This window comes from Eumetopias jubatus, unplaced genomic scaffold, assembly GCF_037043125.1.
Source record: "Eumetopias jubatus isolate StellerSeaLion01/CBP00866 unplaced genomic scaffold, mEumJub1_p1.0 scaffold_11, whole genome shotgun sequence".
NCBI classification, from domain to species: Eukaryota; Metazoa; Chordata; class Mammalia; order Carnivora; family Otariidae; genus Eumetopias; species Eumetopias jubatus.
Genome location: NW_028274817.1, coordinates 35,675,098 through 35,690,610, shown reverse-complemented (window position 1 = coordinate 35,690,610; position 15,513 = coordinate 35,675,098). Strand labels below are relative to the sequence as shown.

At 46.7% G+C, this 15,513-nt stretch overlaps 1 non-coding gene across 1 annotated transcript; it reads left to right on the top strand.

Moving 5' to 3' along the window:
* The first annotated feature begins 3,487 nt into the window (after positions 1–3,487).
* On the top strand, positions 3,488–3,596 carry LOC114200247 (U6 spliceosomal RNA). The gene has a single exon (XR_003607425.2). It is a non-coding gene; the product is annotated as a U6 spliceosomal RNA (small nuclear RNA).
* Positions 3,597–15,513: the final 11,917 nt, after the last annotated feature.

Sequence of the window (15,513 nt, the reverse complement as noted above, 5' to 3'; positions counted from 1 at the left end):
GGGCCACACATTATGTGCTTCAGGGGAGAAGCAGCCCCTTTCACTTCTAAGGAGCCCCTTTACACAATTCCTTCCCTTTTATCATTTAAAGAGCTTTGCATTTTTTATTATTGGCCAGGAAGGCTAATGCAAGCAACAGAGCTCAGCAGATGGCCTCCAAAGACAAGGAAAGATAGATTGTATGTGTCTTTCTTCTTCAAAGTCTAACATGCAATCATTTGCCCGCTTTAAAAGGCAGACTCTGAAATTCAATTACACTAATTTGATGGACTATAGATTCTTATCCCATGGCAATACATTGTTGCTTTCTTTTCTTTAAGAAAAAAAAAACCTCACACGGCTAAATAGAGAATTAATATAGTGGCTCTTCAAGCAATGGTCTATCTGAGTGCCCCACACTCAAATGTCCCTAAGAACTGGTTTTTATGGGGATAATTTGAAAGACAACTTTGATTTTAAATAACTTTGGGGTGATAATAGGGTTCTCAATGCCTTTGCCTGATTCACAAAGATAAATTCGTAATGATTTTAATTATTCTCCCTTGACGCTCAATGGTTAGTAAGAGGAGGGTTGTGACATTTACATGGTGCCAATTATTTAAAAAATATTTTTTAGGGATAACTGTGTCTATATTTCACGATTACGTGAGGGTCGAAACAGGAAATATCTGACTAAGGTCAGAGTATCTGCTGAAAAGTGGGTGAAGTTTGAAAAGAACTAATTAGTACTTTAAAGAGTGTCTGTGTAGGTAACACAGCTCAAAATCCAGTTAATAAAGAGGGAGTCACTATTTTATAAAAAGTGAAATAATAATCAGACCTCTCTACTGTCTTATTTCATGTCCTTTCAGTATTACATTGAGATGCCTTACTGGTAAAGAAAAGAAGTCTTCCTATTTGAAAACCATAAAAAAAATTGAATTCGACATTATTTGCAAACTACAATATATAAAAACAAACTTACCCTTTCCCTGAATCCAAGGAATAAGAAGCTGAAAAGAACCATAGTTTTTATTATTTTTTTTAAATATATAGCCTTATTGATTGACCTTTGTTTTTCAAATTGAAGGTTATGGGACACTGCAAAATGCCAAAATGCCTTTAAATCAGATTTAATTCTGATTAAATCATCAGATTTAATTCTGTTCACGTATTTCAAATATTAAAGTGTATTTCATTGTATTTGGAGGTATGAGAGGTATCAGTAATAATTTTCCATTAAGCAGTATCGGAGCCAATCTGAATGTACACCCAGTCTCCTTTCTTGAGCCTGTTACAAATGGACCCCAATTTTCACATGTGCTCTAACTTATAACAAACACTGTTGTGCCTCTGGCTCTCCCTGGAAGGGTTGGTGGGCTGCCAGAGGCTGGGGATTGTAAATGGCGGATAGTCTGGGGCAATTAGGGTATTTAGTTTGCCAGAACCCCCTAGCCCTTGAACGTGTTGGATAAATACGTATTTCCTGTTCTTGGGAAGGCCCTCTGCCCCCATGCCTCCCTCGCTACTCAGTCAAATGGCAAGTCCCTGTTATATAAGGCGGGCCTATCTACAGACAGAAGCCGCATCAACTGACAAGAAAATCAGGCTTGATTTGAAAAACCAGTATGATCCCAGTAGACCCTTCCAGAGGCAGAATTCTCAGCTGACGTGTATAGGGCAAGCCTTCTGGGCGAGGGTACTTGCATTTGGGGCGTGCACAGTAAATACGGAATAGCAGGCTATCAGCCCGAAATTTGACAGGCTTTCATTCGAATCAAATTGTAGGCTCAGGTCCTGCTGGACTTGCAGAATAGAACTGCGCCCCATTGCTGGCTTGGTTCCTTTGTGCCTCGATTTTCTCATCAGGGGAGTGGGGTTCTCTATCCTGCCCTCCTTACCCTGTGGCTGTACCTAATGAGATGGTTAGCGTAAAAGTACTTTGAATAAGCGGAAAGGGCTCCGTAAAGGCAAGATGCACATTGTCAGCATAGGGCTGGGCACACCACCGCTGTCCAGGAAATATCGGTTGAACGGACGAATGTCTTATGCAGACAATTAATGCTTGCATGTATTGTCCGAAACGCACATTCTAGTTCATGTTCTCCTGGTGACAGCCATGTTTAGGAGGCATTATCCGTGCCCTTTATTTTGTATCTGCAGAAATGGCAACTCCCAGAAGGGGCAGCCAGAAACGCAAAACTGGCTCCAACCCGGGTCTGTGTAATGTCAGATTCAGTGTGCAGCCTTCCCCTTACACCACACTGCTTCTTTTGGTCACTGAAGGGATTTCTTTTTTTTTTTTTTAAGCTCAAATGAGGAAAACCCTCCAAAGCAAACATGATACCTAACTTGGAGGCACTCTGCCTAGCACTTATTGCCACGGTGGATATTGAAAATGTTCTTTATGTCCATGGTCTGATGATCATGGGAGAATCGGAACCCTTCACCTCAGAGGGTTCATTAGGTAAGTCTGGAAAAAAAAAAAAAAACCCTTCTGGAAACCTAGAAATTTGTAAGTCGGGTTGGTCGCAAACAATTTGCCCTGCCAGAGCCCAGGAGAGTGGGGAAGGGACTGCTGCTTCTTGACCGTCTTACTGCACCCAACTGTGAAGACAAGAGTGCCTTTAGGTTAGAGATGGCATATTGAGAAAGTCACTAAACAGAATCCAAGCTAGGGCTTCGGGTATCAACCAAAGGGAGCCTCTGGCTAACAAAGGGAACGGGCACATCTAAGAGGAGGGACCCTGTGGTCTGAGGGTCGGAGGTATTGGGTGGTTGGGTGAAGCAGAGTGCGGGGTTTTGCATTAAGATGACAGTCTCTAGCAGTACGATTTCAATGAGGACCCACTGCCTAGAGATAGAGCATGAAAAAGGCTGTGTGAACTCAGGCAAGTGGGAGGGGTGGGTCCCAGAGGGTGGAAAGTTGGAGACTGCCAGGGGAAGTTGAGGGAGCCTGCCACGTAGAATAATACAAGGGCTGCAGTTGGGGCGATGGAGTTTTTGCTACTCGCTGGACTGGAAATCGCAGGGGAGCTGGGCAAACTCTTAAGAAGAAAATCACTCGTTCGTCACCTGTGGGTCAGCCTTAATATCGAAAACAGATTTGGCTCTAAAACAGGAAATCTGCCTCAGTTTCTTAAAGAGAACTGTTCTCTGAGAGAGGAAATCCGGTCTGCAGTTTACAAACTGCTTTTGCCCGGGGTGAGGGGGAGAGGAAGGGCGGGCATTTAAGGGGGAAGAGAGGGAGAGAACATGGCTCCCTAGGTGGTGGCCTTGGCATGTTTCCCTCCCTCCCTCTCCCCCCCACCCGCCCCCAGTTCCCCCTTGTGCTGTCCTCAAAGCAAAATAGGAGGTAACAGCAATTAGGAGTTTTCAGAGCAAACTGAATGCAGAAGACCTAACTCTGCCCAGGCATGAAGTAGGCACCACTTTAGTCTCACACCTGGGGGTGGTGTGGCGGGTGGGGGGAGAAGTAATAAAAAACTCGGCGTCCACGGTACACAGAGCGCTGGCTTCGGCAGCACATACACTAAAATGGGGACGATACTGAGAAGATGAGTGTGGCCCCCGTGCAAGGATGACAGGCATGTTTCCCGGAGAATAGTGCCTCCCATGGCTACACAGGCAGAGTCATAGCCCACATCTATGCACACGCATCTACCAGGGAACATATGGCTGACCAGATTCCACTTGTTGGCCAGATATCCTGGGGTTGGAACGGGACCATAAAAGTCCTCGGATCCAGCCTTATCTGGGACACATCTACTCCATCCAGAGAGAAGACTGTTCAAAGAAATTGGAAGAAGAAAGAAAAAGAGTGCACAATTCCCTTTAATTCCATTGTTGAAGAACTTTATCGAAGAATACAAAACAATCCAGAATCATAAAAAGAACACAAGTGGTCAGCAGACCCAAGATCAAGTCCCAGATACCACCATTTAGCGTAGGTAACAGCTCTATCCCTCAGTTTCCCCATCAGCACAAAGGAAATACGAGGGCTGTCCTGTATACCTCAGAGTGTCGTGCTGGTTGAGGGGGGGATCGAATAAAATTAAGCATATGAACATACTTTTAACTTTTAAAGATAAGACCAATGTCCAGCAGCAGTATTAGAAAACATTCATTTTTAGCAAATTAAATCTCATCTCTGTCCTTAGCGGAAAATGAGATGTGGTCACCTGCCTTAACGAAGACACTCACCGACATTTGAAAGACCAATATAAAATGGCCCCTCTGCCATTCGATACCCCCTCTCTCTTCCACCTCTCCTTTTTGGCTGGCTTGCCCCACTACCCGTTTTTTTCCCCTCTTGGATGAACAAGCCCATCCTATAACTCTAATTTTACAGCCTTGCGAGAATCCACTTTCCAATTTTTACAGAATGTTAGGCTGGAAGGACTCTTAGAAATCACGACGCCCAACTCCTTGCTTTCACAAAAAGGTGAAAGCCCAGGCCCAAGGTTACATACACAGTTAGTGACAGAGCTGGCCCGAAAACTCAGACCTCCTGCTTTTGAGAATTCTCATTGTCTTCTCACAAGAATGCACGCGGGAGTTTTGTGTTTGAATTGCAAGCTGTCAGAAGGTGTGATGATTTCAAATCAAAGCTAATCAAGGAAACACTGTTTGGGGGTCACAAAGGGACTTTTTGTCCCCTGCTTTTAATTTAGGAACCAAAAACACCCAAGGACACGGAAAGCCTTTTTTTTTTTTTTTTTTTAACCTATTCCTGCCGAGGCAAGTGTTTAGACTTTTCCGTGGCCTGCTAGGGACTCTGTAAGGATAAATAAAGAACACTATTCAAATTCCAAGTATTCACACGTGCACACGCGCACATGCACACAAACTGGCAGAGGAGTTAATTAGCAGTACCCCCCCCAGCCCCACACCCAAAGAATCTTTTTCTAATCCCTCCCCCATACAATGTCCTTCATTGCACAACCGAGATTAGCAAATGAGACGTTAGCCATATTTCAGTAAAACATGAATACAAACCACGATGCTTTATCCTGAAGCCAGAGGTGACCGACGGGATGTTAGAATTTGTTTCATTTTCCTAGATGATCGTCCCCAGACGGCAGGCTCCAAATCCTCAGAACAAATTTTCCATTGCAATACTCGGATCCTTTTGCTGCCCTCCCCCCTCCGCCCCACTCTGGTCAAGTAGCCCAGTTAAGCCCCTGGGCTGTGAGTGGCAGCGGAGTGGGGAGGAAGGGGGTAGAGCCCCAGCTGCAAATCAAAGTTTAAGCTAGAGCGAAAATCAGAGACGAAGAAGATCAACCTGTCACCAGGGCAGGAGGACCCCCGGCCGCGCGGGCAGGATAGCCTCCACTGCCACTCTCTCTTGTGCAAGAGCGCACAGCCCGTGCACCCCACTCCCAGGGCTTTTAAAGACCTTTGGTACACAGTGTGGAGCCACGATTATGCCTGCCTTTCAATAATTTGCCCACAACTGTGGGTCAGCCGAAGCCAGAAGGAAGCCCTGTCAGCCTTGGGAGGGTTTCTCCTTCCACACCTCCCTCCCAGGTTTGTTCTTCCTTCTCAGGTACTTTGGGTCATGAGAAGCCAAAAAAAAACAAAAACAAAAAAACAAAAAACCAACCAAACAAACAAACAAAACCACCACCAACAACAACAAACAACCCCACACACAGCTGACCGGATATCACTAGAAAAATCTCATCGCCAGACAACCTCAATTCCCCGGATCACAAAGTGTCCCATTCGTTTTGAAGTTTGCAAACTATTCCGCACGCCTACTGGATTCCGACAACTCATAAAAATGATAGCTGCCGAGCTGGACTAACTATAAAGTTTCAGTTGCTTCACCTCCTCTAGCCTCCAAGTTATCCAGCAAATAGAAGTGTGCAAATGCCCTCCCTGCTCACCTGAGTTAGCCCAGGCGCCCCGCCGCCGCCGCCGCCGCCGCCGCCGCTCTTGGCCAGGTAACCCCTACAAAGTCCGCTCAGTCAGTGCCGCTGCACAAAGATCCTGGCTTTCTTAACCTGAAAACTATTTGGGCTGTACCAAGCTCTGCTCACAGGGGGAGGTGCCTCGCAGAAACTTCAGGAGCCTTTGCCCCGCCTCGCAGTCAGAAACTGATCCTGAGTCATGAGGAAAATCTGGAAAGCGCCCCCTGCCAGATGTGCAGACGGGACACCCACTCCAGATCCACCCACCAGCAAATTGGAAAACTCAGGAAGCCACGTTTGAAAGCTCTCTCTGTTCCGAGGAGCAAGAGGACTTTCAGGGAGGGCTCTGATAGATTCCTGACTTTTCTGTCCCGGGGTTAAGAGTGCAGATGTGGACATGACTCGAGAGAGGACACGGAGAGAAAAATCTTGAAGTGTCAACAAAGTTCTCATGGGCCGGGCTGCAGACATGGCCCCTGTACACGGATCTCACTCAGATCCTGCAAGTGAGTGGGAGAGAAAGTGGAGCTGATGGGGCACAGGGAAGAAAAAGTTTGCTTTGTGAAGCCACAGGTTACTTCTGGCCGAGGGCAGAGAGAAGGGAGCATGAAGAGGGAAGGGAGTGGAGTTTGATTCCAAGGCAGTTAGTTGTAGGAAGCCTAATTTCCAGCAAGGGGGCCCTGGCGATTCTGCCTGGCCCTGTGAGGCGAAAAGCAGAGCAAGTAAGTATCTGCTCTGAAAGGCCAAGAGGCTTTGGGGGCTACTTCAGGGGAATACCTGTAAAAGACTCTGCTGCATCCCCGTCAAGGCCCCGTTCCCTGAGACATTCACTGGCACACAGTCCCAGGGATGCCATTCCCAAGTGGTTTTGTTTGTTTCAATTTTCACAACCTGTGAAGACTCATCATCTCATTCCCTCCCCAGCTCGCCTGACCAATGTGGTGTCAACCTTTTGACCTGAAATGATCACTCTGGGGCCCCTATCCCTGTGCCAACCCTCCTTCTGGCTAGTTGACTGACAGGAGGGAGGGAGGGGGGAGAGGGAGAGAGGGAGTGGGAAGGAGGGAGGAAGGGAGAGAGAGAGAGAGAGAGAGAACAAGTGAGCAAGGACTCCAAGAAGGAAAGAAAGTGTGCTTCTCTCTACTCACTGGCCCCATACCATGATATTTTCATGAGACGGAGCTGAGCAATTCTGTGACTCTGGTCTCTGAGACCTCCCTCTTGGCTTTTCCCCATAACTCCCTCTGTGCCTTTTCCTCCTCTATGCCTAATGGAAACTGAGCTAGAGGTAGGGGGCAATACAAAACACCAAAGCCCAGGAGAATCAGGGCTTTAAATAGTGGCACCCAGTTTGGTAATTGAGTGACAGATTTCTCAAGCAAGTATCCCCCATGTTGTGGGATTTGGGCTTTGAAACCAAGCGGGGGGGGGGTGGGGTGGGGTGGGGCGGTGTTTTTTCTGGGGTCATCTTCTTCAGCTGTCTTTTCTACCTCCCTAATTTTCAAATGAGTAGGGAATCATAGAATCTGAGAAGCTCTGTAAAGCAGCTTGTTCCAAGTTTGAGCACCCCCCCCCCCCGGTCGTTAAAAACGTATTCCTTTGAGCAAAAATCAGCTTCACACAAACTGTTTCTAATTCCTCTCTCACATGACAGACGCCTACAATATTTGTCATGTCACCCCAAGCCTTCTGTCCTCCTAAATAGCCTCAGTTCACTTAAGCCATGCTTAATGGGACACAGTTTCCAGATCTTGGCCATTCTGGTTGTCTTCTGAGCAGATCCTGTAGCTCAATTAAATCTGTCTTCCGGGGCGCCTGGGTGGCTCAGTCGTTAAGCGTCAGCCTTCGGCTCAGGTCGTGATCCCGGTGTCCTGGGATTGAGCCCCGCATCTGGCTCCCTGCTCCGGGGCGGGGGGGGGGGGGGGGGGGAGCCTGCTTCTCCCTCTCCCTCTCCCCCTGCTTCCCTGCTTGTGTTGCCTCTCTCGCTGTCTCTCTTTCTCTCTCAACTCTCTCTGTCAAAGAAATAAATAAAATCTTAAAAAAATCTGTCTTCTGTGTCTTGTATGAACTACTATTATTTGCCTGATTCTGTGCTTATACAACTGACTTTTATTTTAACCTAGATGCTGGGCTTTACATGCATTCCCAAGAACCATCGCCTTGTTTACTTTTTATTTCAGTGTATCCCTTGGAATTTTATTTAGATCTTGAGTCTTTCATGTAAAACATATTGTTTATATCACTGTTTCTCAACCTTTTTTTCATGATAACACCTCTAAAGGGCCTTTTAAGACATTATTTTCTAATATTTCCATGGGATTTTCATAGCACAGATGTGCTGTGCTTATGTTTATATACTCTATGCATATCTGTGCCCTATATATAAAAAAAATTTTTTTCCACTCCCCAAGAAGCAGTTTTTGCCCTCTTGGGGGCGCTGTCACCTCCACTGACAGTGCACACTCTGTATCAGGAAGATTCTTTTATCACCATATTTGATCAACCAGACTAATACAATTATTGAAGAGATCGAGACCAGGACTGAACATTGCACCGTAACCCTGGCGTCCTCCCCTTCTTAACAAGCACTTTTAATAAGATTGTCCAAACTTGAAGCAGCCCACATTGCTTCTGCTCCGACCCAGCTCCTATTTTCCCATCTTCTCCACGAGGATATCATAAGACTTTCTCAAATGTCTCGCTGAAATTCAAATACATTACGCTACAGTATGCCCTTCGTCTACCCTTTTAGATACCCATTCAAAAAAGGAAATGGGTTTAGTGAAGCATGACTTGCTTTTAGTGAGTTCATGCTTACCCCTAGTGATTTCCGCTCCCTTTCTAAAGCCTTAAAAATCACCTGCTTAATAGTGCATTCTATACTTTTGCCAAAGACCAATGCCATGCTCACTGATCTGCAGTTTCCAGGATCAACATCTTGAGCCCTGAAGCACCACTCCCCCCTTTACTGAAAATCACAACGTTTGCCTGCCTCTCTGCCTCTCTCACCTCTTCCCTTTGCCATAATTTCTCAAAGGTTAGTAAGACTGGCTCTGGGATCACATCTGCACATTCTCTTAGTAGCCTCGGATGTATTTTGTCTGGGCCTGGAAACTTGAACTCATTGAAGGCAACTAAGTACTCCCTTATTATCTCCTCATCTATCTCGGCTGTAATTCTCTTTCCAGTTCAAAGATCATGCTCCTGGAGGGAGAGGTTAAGTAACTTGCCCACAGTCGCACACCTAGTAAATTGGCCGAGCTGGAATTTAAATCCTGCTCTGATTCTAAAGTCTGGCTCTTAACCAGCATGCTAAGTAGCTTTCGAGGACCAAATGAGTGGTATGGCCCATAGGTGCTATATGAGTTCCAAAGTGGGAGAGAGCAAGCCTCCTCAGCACAAGCTTAGTAAAAGAGGTGAAATTTGAGCTGGCTCTTGAAGAATGAGTAGGATTTGAATAGGAAGAAGGGAGCAATGTGCGCATCTGTGGTAGGATGATAAGAGGAAATTGATAGCATCCCAGGCAGGGGAAATAATAAAGAATAGTTACCGAGTGTCTTGCCTCATAGTGCACTTGGTTGATCGTTATGAACGCTAAGAGACCACAAAAGGTCAAGAGATCGCCAGCGTGTTCCTTCTTTCCCCGAGGAAGTAGCCATTCCTTCAAGCTCTGTGCTTACTAGTTGTATACCCTTGGGCAAGGCCCAGTCCCCCTGAGCCTTGCTTTCCTGCTCCAGAAAATGGGAATAATGGTAGGCCTACTTTAGAGGGTTGTTGTGAGGATTCCATCAGCTAGTTAACGCATGTGAAGTACTTAGAACACTGCCTGGCGTATGGTTGGGACTCAACGAATACTTAATGCTGTCATTATTATTATTATCATTATCATTATTATTACTGAGGTTCATTTTTCATTCAACAAACATTTACTGAGCTCCTACTGTATGCTGGATCCGATGTTAGATCCTGGGGTCATAACGGTGAACAATAAGAAACATGATCTCAGCCCTCAGGGAGTTAGAGGTCCACCACCTGTAGATTTTTGTGAAAGTTTTCTGTCTGTACTATTTTTTTGGGGGGGGTTTCATATTCTGGGTAAAGTGGTACATTTTACTTCTTCAGAAGTTTTGACCTCCTTCAAAAGTTTGTGGGGACAGTGGTAAGGAGCCTTTGATCCAGGAGCCCAGGATTTGTGGAGCAAGTTGCTGGCTACTCTCTCCAAAATTCTATAGATTCTGACTAATTCCATTTCAGCATTCACCCAAGTCTTGGGTTCTGCCTTTTTGCATCCTCCAACCACATCCCCAGCCCAATCGTTTCTCTCATCTTGGGCATCTTCCAATCCTAGATTGTAAAATTGAGTTCTGTGATGGGGAAAAGCCAGCTGCGCCCAGTGTGTGCGTGTGTGTGCGTGCGTGCGTGCGTGCGTGTGTGTGTGTGTGTGTGTGTGTGTAGCGGCGGAGGGTGGGGGGTGGGGAAGATCATGTTAGTGCAGCGTGGGGCAGTACCATTTGGTTTTGGCCAGCGAGCTGCAGTCCTTGACTATTCTGACATTACAATCCCCCAAGGCCAGTGAGAGTGTGAACAGAAGCCACAGAAGAGGATGGACTGGCAGCTTCCAAACCAAATAGCCTTGGGCCAGTGTGGGGTGGAGTTCAACCAAGACTTTGGGAGGGGGTAAATTGGACGCCTTCCCTGTTGGCCTGGTTAACACAAAAATATGTTTCACTGGGCTGTCGGCAGGACTTCCTTTAATTAAGGGAAGCAACTCATTTGCCTTGTCAACTAAAGGGCTCTAGTTTCTCAATATTAGTCAAAGGAAACCTCTGTCCCTAAATAAATGGTTACAGTGGTTCCTAATCTCTGACTCTATCAATCTCTACTCCTCTGCTTGGTCACCGAGGCCCTTTCTCCACCGAGGGAATGTCATTGTAGCCATTTGCCGTGATTGGTTTCACCACTACTCCTTGGCGCTGGTCTAGTTTGCCTCTGTGGTCCATTTCTTAGGGCCGGCCAGCATTTTCAGGAACGCAACCACCACTGGCTGGTGCTGGGGCAGGAAACTCTGGGCTGGGGAAGTCTGGCTCAGGATGATGCTCTGGACATAGATGCCGTCCAAGACTTAAGCCCCCAGAGAACTGAGCATTAGGTACCCACTCAAGTGAGAGTAGGCAAGGTCACAAACAGAAGGCAAGGCGAGGAGTCAGGAACTGAGGTGATCCAGAACTCACAGGGGTGTTGAACGCATGGCATGATTCAATCGTACTCCCACGTTTTTACTCGAAATGTCCGCCGGCTTGGACTGTCTTTTCCAACCCCTCTGTCCACCCAGGTCTTGCTTATCCTTTGATTCTCCAGCCTTACTTTCTCCGCGATGCCTCCTTCCTCCCTCACAGACTGCTCAGCAACCACCGAATAACCGTCTCGTTTGGGGTCAGCGTCATATCACGCGGGGTTCTGGTTGATCACTGTCCAACTGTTTCATGTGTACACTTGAGTTTTCTCAAACTGCGAACTCGTTGAGGGCAGCAGCTCTGCCTTTTGCGCACTTGCTGGTGTGAAACACCGGACAGGAAACCCTTGTCGGTGGGGTCCGGAGACGTTCCAAACGGGAGTCAGTCGCAATCTAGCAGGAGCCCCCGAGATGGGTCCATCACACCCTCACACAAAGTGCTTAGAGAATCAAGTAGAACTGTCTTCTGGGATTTCAAAACTTGAGACACAGGGGAGGTCTGAAGGAAATGATAGCATCTCTTTGTCAGAGCTACACATCCATAAACAGCCCTTTAAGTGCTGGGAAAGCTTATAGAATTAGAACAAAAAGGGCGGAGACAGCCTTGAGCTGTCCCTGAGCCCGAGAGTGAAGTAAAGTTTGAGAGGGGGTTGGAAACAAACAGAACTATGAGGCATTTCCAACATGGGGGGAAAGGAATCTTTTTCAATCCCAGGAAAATGTCATTCATCTGGCCTCCGCTAATTTAGGATTTTTGAAAAAAAAAAAAAATTGAACTAAGGGAGGCTGTAGCTTGTTATGGCCAGATCTTGAAAGAAAAGAGCTGCTAAACTAATTAAGCCCTCCTCGATGTTGGAAGAGGGCGTGGGGGATGGGACGAGGTCTTGTTTGACATAGTTAAAAGGAGTTTTCCCAGTTCCCTCCGAGAGCTCTTTAGAAGTCTCATTAAGCTAATTATAAGCCCCAGTTGTAGAGTCATTCTTCTCCTGTTTTTCCCTTGTTGTAAATACTTGTGAGTATTAAAACTGCATTTAGAAAAACGACAATTTCGACTTTTCGCTATGTTAGAGCCATTCCCCCTCCTCAGCTGGTGCCAAGAAAGAACAGACTGGAAGCTTCCCTGAGCTATCTCATTTAATCTTCACAAAAACAAGGGATTGTTCTTCCAGGTTAGCAGAGGTAGGGGAGATGCTGGGTAGAGGGTGGGGTGATGGTGGTGGGGTGTTAAGTATCCAGCTTCAGGCCACACAGGAAAGAAAGAATGGAGCCCTGTTTTGTTGTTTTGTTTTGTTTTGAAACAACAATTCTTAACCCTAAAGTCCTCTAGCTTTCTCTGGGACGGTGTTGCCTCTAAAATTGAAAATATCCATCCGACTGATAGGGAATTTGAAGACTTTTCTGGATACATCTTGCTTTATTAACCCATTTCAATGGCCACAAATTCATGGGAAGAACACACGGGCAGAAACAGAGGTGATGCTGTGATGGCAAGACCTGCAACCAGCCCACATGTGGTAAGTTCAGAAATAGAGACCAGACCAGCGTGTGCCACAGGTGGGGAAGGGGGTCGCAGGAGGGAGGCGGGCGCGGTTTTGAAAGGATCCTACCGCAAAGGGTCCTTGAGGTGACAGCACTGCTCAGAATCTTGACCGCGGTGGTGGATGCGTGAACCCACGCGTGATAAAATTGTATAGAAGAAATCCATACACAGATGAGCTTAAGCAAAACAGGAAGTCTGAATAAGATTGGTGGATTGGATCAATATCAATATCCTTGTTGGGATACACTAGAGTTTTGCAAAATGGTCCCTTTGGGGAAGACTGGGGAAATGATCAACAGGATCTCTCTGTACTACTTCTTCTGACTGCAGGAGAATCAACAATTCTCTCGAGTATTTCAATATAAAAAAAAGAGAGGATGTGTAGGGGCAAGGTAAGTAGGTACATCAAATATATTCTCTCTAATCACACAGCAATCGCTTTTGGAGACGAAGTTGCCGTGGCCCTGGTAGATCAGAGCAGTGCAGCCAGCGCTCGGAGGCGGTGGGTCTCTCAGCTCAGGGAGAAAGTTCACACGGGTCGCTGAGCCTGACAGAGGGCATAAGAATGGGAGTGTGGTGTGAAATTCGAAGGAACAGATTTCACGCTTGGAGGCCTCTCATTCAAGGCCATAACTTTGCAGGTTCCTCTGCTCTTTTCTGGGAGACTGAACCCTGCTCCCAGAGACCTGCTGACAATGGACCTCGGCTAGAAACGGCTACATAGTTTGGGAGGCCCGGTGCTAAATGAAAATGAGGGGCCTCTTGTTCCAAACGTACAAGGAATTTCGAGGTGGTGACTGCAAAGCATGAAACCAGGCACTGGGCCTCCCTCAGGGGGGAGGGATTCATGTGACTGCACAAGTCCTGGCCCCAGGGAACATTGCTGCTAAATCTTCACAGGTTCAACATCTAGAGAATTCAGACAAGCACCCCCTTCCGGCCCCTCCCTGCCGACCTGGACTGACGGAGATGACTGAAGCTCAAGTGGCCTTTGGGGACTTATTCATTGTAAAGTCATGGAACTGGGCACTTGGAAAATCCCACTGACTGGTTGGCAGCAGTGCCCTGGCTTAGACCAGATAGAGCAAGAGTCCAGAGGCAGAAGGTGGGCTGGAAAGGCCCGGGTGCCAACTGTCGGAGGGAGGCTGGCCGGTGAGAAGCGGATCAGGCTGGTGGCCATCCCAATGTGTGCGGTGAAGGCAACTCTCCACTATGGCCGGGAGGCCTGGGTTCAAACGCCAGCTCTGCTACTCTTGGAGCAATTAATGAATCTCTGGTTGTGTCGGTTTCCTCACCTATAAAATGGACCTCATAGCAATAGTACTTTTCATGCTGAACTGTGAGGGCCAGATGAGATCGGGGCTGTGAACACACTCTGAAAGCTCTCATGAGTTCTAGAAGTGTAAGACATGACCATGACACACACATCCCAAAGTCTCTCCTAGCATGTGGCGACTGATTTGATCGAATGTCCAGAATAAGAAATAAGGGTTAAATTCAAGCCCCAGACCTCTGATTCTGGCCAAGATGGAGAAGTCCCGTTCTTCCCTCCCAGGCCCTCCCTCCTACAACTAAAAAACAATGGACTTGACACAATAAACAATCATAGAAAGACTGAAAGGTGGGAAGAAGGCAGACAAGCTAAGGACCTTGGCACCTGAGGAACAACATAGCCTGTGTTCTCTTATTATCTCCCCTATATACCAGAAAGGACACTGCAGGAAACCCCTAACCCAGAACTTCCAACAGGAACAGACCAAAAAAAATTTCAAGAGAGCCAGTTTCCCCCTAGCCAAAGGACTAAGAAAATGGTCACCTAACAATAGAACACATTTTCCTTTTTTGGCACTACCCACCCTACTGCCACGAAACACCAATGGAACCACCGTACAGCACTTCCCTGGGGGTTCCGAGGGGCTGAGTTGGGGAGCTGATTTTCCGTGCTCCGCCTGGCAGAAACAATCAGTGCTCCAATGCCCTCCTCAGAGTAGGGCAGTGGTGTGCTGAGTCCCCACCCCCAGCCTGCCTCAAGGATACTGAACAAGGCAATGCGAGGCGAGGCTCCTCAGCTTCAACAAGCAATTGTGCATTCTTGTGAAACCAAAAAAGAAAGAAAAGAAAAGAAAATATCAGCAAGGATGCAGAAAACATAAAAAAGAACCAAGAAGAAATTACAGAACTGAGAAACAGTAACTAAAAAAACAAACAAACAAAAAAACTCACTGGACGGGCTCAACATAGAGTGGAGATAGGAAAGACCTGGTGAATGGGAAGACAGATCAATAGAATTTGCCCAACCTGAGTAACAGAGACAAGAAAGTAAGCTGGCAGGGCCTCGGGGCCCTGTGAAACAGTAACAGGGGAGGTCGTTAAAAAATTGTACTTGGAAACAAAAACAACAGGAGACTTAATATGCGTATCACTGGAGTCCCAGAAAGAAGCAGTAAAGAGCATGGGACTGAAAAAATATTCAAAGAAAGAGTGGCTGAGAATGTTTCCAAATTTGTCAAAAGACATAAAGCTACAAATTCAAGAGGCTGAGTGAGCCTCAAGCCGAATAAACCTAAAGAAATCCATTCTGAGACACACCATAATTAAACTTCCCCAAACTGGGAGTCATGGTCCAAAAGAGAGAGTGGGTTTCAAGGAATTCAGTACAGAAGATCCTCGTGGCTGTCAGTCTCCCCTTTCTGCATATGACCAGGGAAGAGGGAGGAATCCCAACTACTTCAAACCCTGGCTTCCTCTGGTCTCTATCCCCAACCCCACCCATCAAGCCTACCATTCATGGAGTCAAAAAACATTTATGAGCACCTAACATTTGCCAGGCATTCAGCTAGCTGCTG